The following is a 6,196-nucleotide window of genomic DNA, read 5'->3' on the forward strand; positions in this document are numbered from 1 at the left end:
TGTTCCGGAAAGTCTGACACTTTTATATATATCTTAAATTAAAGCTAATGTAATATACTTTATCATGGAAAAAAAAAATTTCGGACTTTATTTTATCTTCAAGGTGAAAATGGCTACCAAATGCTATTATTGTGTGAAAATTCTCAATTTTATTTTTTACATTTTTAACATTATAATGCTATAACTTATTGAAAAGTGTATTGATCAATATAATTTTTTTATGGGAAATACTATTTTCTAATAATCTCTTTTTTATTCGACATACTTTGTCTTAATCAGGATATTAATAAGGAACTAGCAGTTTATGAAGCTTTTGGAATAATCCACCAATTTTTTTAAATTAAACACTATCTAAAGATTTGCATCGAAGCGTTATTTTTTTATAGTGATTTTAATCACTGTCAGATATCATTATAATTGATCCAACTATACCACGTCACCACTTAGCCGCGACCCCCTTGTGCTGGGTTTTTTTTAATTAGTAAAACATCAATAATAATTACCAGTATTTCAAAATAATAAATTTTAGTAAAATGAAGAATATCGAATAATTTAAAAGCTTTTTCATAATACTTCAACAAAAATTTAAAAATAATTATAATAAATTACACTCAAAAAATTCTATTGCAAAATTAAGTATCACACTGAAATGTGAAATGTTTAGAATTATAGGCCATAATAAAAATCAATGGGAATTATTTTAAAATTTAGAGTAACCAAAGCAAAGGAATGTCCTCTGTACCTTCTCTTAGGTAGAATAAGGTTAATGAAAAACAGTTATTAATTAATATAACAATTTTTTATATTTTAGTACAATATTATAAATTAATTTTTTGTGACAAAGAGAACAATGTACGAAAAATTTGTAAGTAAACTAAATTAATCAATTTAATTATATTTAATGAAAAAAGAGAAAATTTAATTAATGAAAATTCAAAAGAAACATTGTCAAAACAAAAAAGTTAGCACAGTGGAGTCGCGGTAAAGTGGCATAGTTGGGACAAGTATAGATGATATCTGACAGTGATTAAAATCACTATCATAAGAAATGCTTCAATAATTCAATATATATAAAAGTGTCAGTATTTCTGGAATACTGTCAAAAGTTAAGCTAAAAAAGTTAATTTTTTGTGAAAAAGTTGTCATTATAAATCCCCCTCTGTGGGCAGGTAAAGGGTCAGATTTAAAAAAATATGTATATAAAATGATAGGTAAAGACATCATGCATCTATAAAATTAAAAATTAAATTGATTTAGTTATTTTTAAAAAAAAAGTTATGGTAGTTTTACGTAAAAAAATTTCAAAAATTAGTGATTTTTAAATTTGTAATATTTTTGGAGATTTCCCCCCATTTACGGGGAACGAGGGAAATTTTTTCAATTTTTGAGAATAATGTCTTCAACTAGATATGATTAGTAATCTTGTGACGTATCATTGAAAGAAATCGGTTCGGCGAGATCTGAAAAAAGTGGTAACCAGTGGCGGCTCGTGGGTCTCGGAAGTGGTGAGGCAAACTTTTAATTTAGTAAATTTGAATAAAGAATATACCTATTTTTAAGATTATAGGTACACGTAGATAATAGCTGTATTAATCGGTAACATGTTAATTCTTTAAAATTTTTATAAATTATAAGATGAAAAATTATAATCGTATAATACTTTTATACATTGACTGATAACTGATGTGATAAACGTAATTCGTTTGTTGTTTTTTTGGGTAAGCATAGATTAGAAACAATAACGACATATTGTCGATTCCATTTAATTTATATGTAAAATGTAGATTTGAAACCACCTGGCACACGATGGTGTTCACCGCTGAGAAAAATTTACATCAGCCTCATTTTACCTAGTATTCACGACTCTCCCTCACCAATCAATCTTAATAATCCTGTATAGCAACTGAATCAAAAGAAAGTTTGCCTCTCGGACCTCATCGGTTTGCTTCGTAATCGGTAGTGTAACGTGTTGTCATTTTTTAATCATTAACGAACGGAAAGCGCAGACATTTGGTTTCGGCTCTGACTACCGTGTTATATCTCGCTGTGTTTGTGCAGCGTCAGTCAGGCGCAACATTATGTTATCTATTTTTGTCCTATTATCTTTTATGGTTCAAGATTACAAATTTCGTTAATTATAAAAATAAATTATAATATTTTGAAAGGTATTTGATATTGATAGAGGCTCGAAATAAATAAATTATTATAAGGTAAATTGCAGGCGAGATTGTGCCTCACTTGCCTCACCCGGCGAGCCGCCACTGGTGGTAACAGACACAAAAATATAAATAAAAAAAAAAAACACATCAAAATAAAATTAATACCTTCTCAGCTTCGCGTCGAAGCTATATACAACTATGATAANACACATCAAAATAAAATTAATACCTTCTCAGCTTCGCGTCGAAGCTATATACAACTATGATAACTCTATAGTTATGAAATAATGGAGTACAAAGTATAATAAAATTAATAGTATATTATTATCTATAGAATAAAGCCAGCCTTCAATATCCTATTGAAAAGTAAAATGTTTAGATGTTCTATTTTCAAAAAATTTTTTTCCTTGACTTTGCATTGGAAAAATTGTCATTTATATTTTCAATATTTAGAGATTTCATTCGTTCCTTTTCTACACTTAATATTGATATACTAATAAAATAAGTACTAAACAATCGAATATCGATCAAACATTGACAATTGCCATTCATCATCGATGGGAATAAATTAAATAAACTTTCCAAGTAAAATTCAATACACCATTTGAAAAAACAAAATATACATTTTACAAAGTACCAATTTTATTTTATAGTACTCTATATCCATTATATCAGGGCCCCCAAATATTTCAAAGAATCGGGGCCCCAGTGCAAAGCATCGCTTGCACCGGCGGTTTATCCGGTACTGTGTGTAACTTGTATTGTGGAAACTAGTGAATTGTTATTAATAATATCGATTTAAATTATGTATTTTATCACATTAGAGTTAATTGTTTAGTTTGATATAATTATAACAATTTTTTGTCTTTTAAAACAAACCTATTGACGTATAACTTGGTTTCTATTGTATTTAATTATAAATAGTTTAAATTTATTACTACGGAATGTTCAGTCGATTTAATAATGTACGAAGTGTGTCACAAATCTGTTAAAAAATAGCACAGATATGGTGTTAATAATCAAATATGATTAAATATTTTCGATTTTTCTGATAAAGACGTCATTAATGTAAGAGTTGCTGATGGTAAAAAAATTACTAGACAGAAAAGATTGATTTTGGGTAATTTAAAATAATTATATATAAATTACAAATCGGAAAACCAAACGACAAAATCGGTTTTTCTAAATTTGCTAAATCGAGACCTAAATGGTATGTTTTAGCTGGAGCAAGTGGTACACGTTCCATATGCGTATTTCAGATCCATCAAAATATAAAACTTATGATTGATAGGACTAAATTAAACTTAGACAAAGTCGATTTTATAAAAAGTATTGTCTGTGATATTAATTACAAAATATGTATGCTCAATAATTTTAATCGATGCCCTGGATATGAAAATTTCAAACGTCAAATGCTAAATGTACCACAATAACTGAACAGATAGTATATAGTCAATGGATGTACACAGATCGTTCAACACTTGTCAAAAATTACTCAAAATAATGCAGAATTTTTGGAAAAATTCTACCGCTACTTATTGTTAAAAAAACACTATTTCATATCAAAATCTCAGTCTACGTACTATCGTGAAAAGAAAATCTCTGTTGCTGTAAATGAGTGTATTGTGTTAGGCGATTTCACTAAAAACTTCACGTTAGTGATCCAGGACAAATTTCAAAGCTATCATTGGGTAAATTCTCAAGCGACTTTACATCCTTATACAATCTATTATAAAGTTACCTCAAATAATTCTTTATAAACAAAATGTTTTTGTATTATTAGTGACCATTTGACACATAATACAGATGCGGTTTATGTTTATCAATGTCACTTAATTAATAAAATAAAAAATTTCGAGCCAAATATAAAAAAAAATGTACTACTTTTCTGACAGAGCCAGCACTCAGTATAAAAATGATAACAATATATGTTATAACAATGCAGATTTTGTATTAAAAGCAGAATAGAACTTTATTGCGACCGCACACTGTAAGAGTCCTGGGATGATACAGTTAAGCAATTGATCTATTTAGCCAGAATGCAATAAACTTGTAATAATCATATTCTTACGCCAAAAACAATGTTTGACTATTGTAAACTAAATATGAAAATAATTCAGTTCTTATATATAACTTCTTTGGAGGTACTTTCACTTGAACTGCAAAAAAATGACTTGATATTCGTCAACATTTTTACAAGATAACTTCAAAGTCTTCAATTCATCTATTATAAAAATTTTGGAAATTATAAGAACAAAATAATTAGATTTGATATAAACAGAAATAAAACTTATATTTATATATAATATATAAATAAATTAAATTATATTGTAGAATAACTTAAAAGGAAAAATATAATAAAAATTATTCTATATTACACTCAAAAATATAAAACATTTTATTATATTTTTAGAATTATAAAATACATAATTGAAAAAATTATGACTTTAAAATTAGTTACTTACAATGGTATGAAGTATTTTATTTTCGTGCAGAATAAAAAATAAAAATAAAATTACATAATTTCCATAGTACGTAAATTGAAATTTTTGAAACTCTATAAGTGGTGTTAAAATTATTTCTCCATCATTAAATTTTCACCAGACACATTAATTGCCTAAAAGTAAGTATTATGTAAATTTGAAAAAAATCGTCTGGTCATATTTGTGTAATGAAATGATATAGTCGACTATTTTCAGTAAACCATACATGTTCAGGATCGTAAAACGATACAAAAAAAATTATAAATGGATTCAAACAGGTTATGGGTTAAAAGAACTAGTTACTAAAAAAAATATGTGTTTGACCTTCAAATTTTGCTATTAAAATACTGCAATATGTAAAAAATGTAAATCAAAATTTTGATGTTAAAAAAAAATTCAAAATTCATAAACTTTAAAATGAAATGAAATACTATTTAATATGATTAAAACAGTGTTGGTTCTACAGTGATAGCTTATTTGAATGTGAAGTTTAGACTAGAAGATAAGGTGTTTTTTCATGCTTTTTATATTAAAATACTGCGCTATCTGGTAAAAAAAAAATTATTTTTGTCAATGACCTTCAAGAAGTCGATGATAAAAATTTTGAACATTTCTGAACTATAGCCGCACTCTCATTAGGTGATTTCACATGGAATGTCTTACCTAGTTCGAAGCGAACGTGCCATATAATTTGACTCGTGCTTATCGCGTCCCGTTTATATTTGCTCGGGACATGATTATCATAAAAGGGACAATTCAGTTTTAAACGGGCCATATGGTCACCTTAGTGTCGCTTGGCATCAGCCGTCCAGTTATTTTTATGACAATCGTATGTGTTGTAGATATATGCACGTAATGCGTTCAGTTATGTTTCGACGTTCGTCGATGCAACTTTTATGTACTTTTCCTTATCGCCTACACGTCCGAGACTCGGAGTAACATTATTAACAACTTATTATTCTGTTTTTCTTTATAATTTTTATTATTTGGTCGGACAAACGGATATATTGTGTGTTGGCGGATATAAAAAACTTGTGTCAACCTATTATTGTTATTGTCATTATCACATCACATTTAAACAAGTTTTTGTTTCGCGATACCAGTGAAGTATTTAGAAATTTGTGATGAGGATGTGGATAACTTTCAGAACTAGGAGTAGTGGAGATATTCACCCGATGCCGGCGCTAGGTTTTACGGGATCCTTATGCCAGGAAAGAGGGGGTTAAAGTGGAACTTATTCTCCCGGTAAAAACGTCTACTGGGCACAGATACTTTTCGTTCGGAGGGGGTAATAAAATTGTTTCTTATCTATATCCCTCCAAAAACCAACTCTAACTACGGCATTATTCCGCTATCAAATATTTCTTTAAAATGAAATAAAAAATTGCTTTCAACTTCATTATTATCAAGTATATTAATCAAAATTTTTAAAACAAATAGGGCTGAAAAATAAACAACATGTTTATACGAAAACAATTGATTTTACACATGTAAAATGTACATAGAATAAAGAACACAATTTGAATAAATTTACAAATAAAACAAACGACAATC

Source organism: Daktulosphaira vitifoliae, unplaced genomic scaffold (genome assembly GCF_025091365.1).
Source record: "Daktulosphaira vitifoliae isolate Bord-2020 unplaced genomic scaffold, ASM2509136v1 Scaffold_2, whole genome shotgun sequence".
Lineage (NCBI taxonomy): Eukaryota > Metazoa > Arthropoda > Insecta > Hemiptera > Phylloxeridae > Daktulosphaira > Daktulosphaira vitifoliae.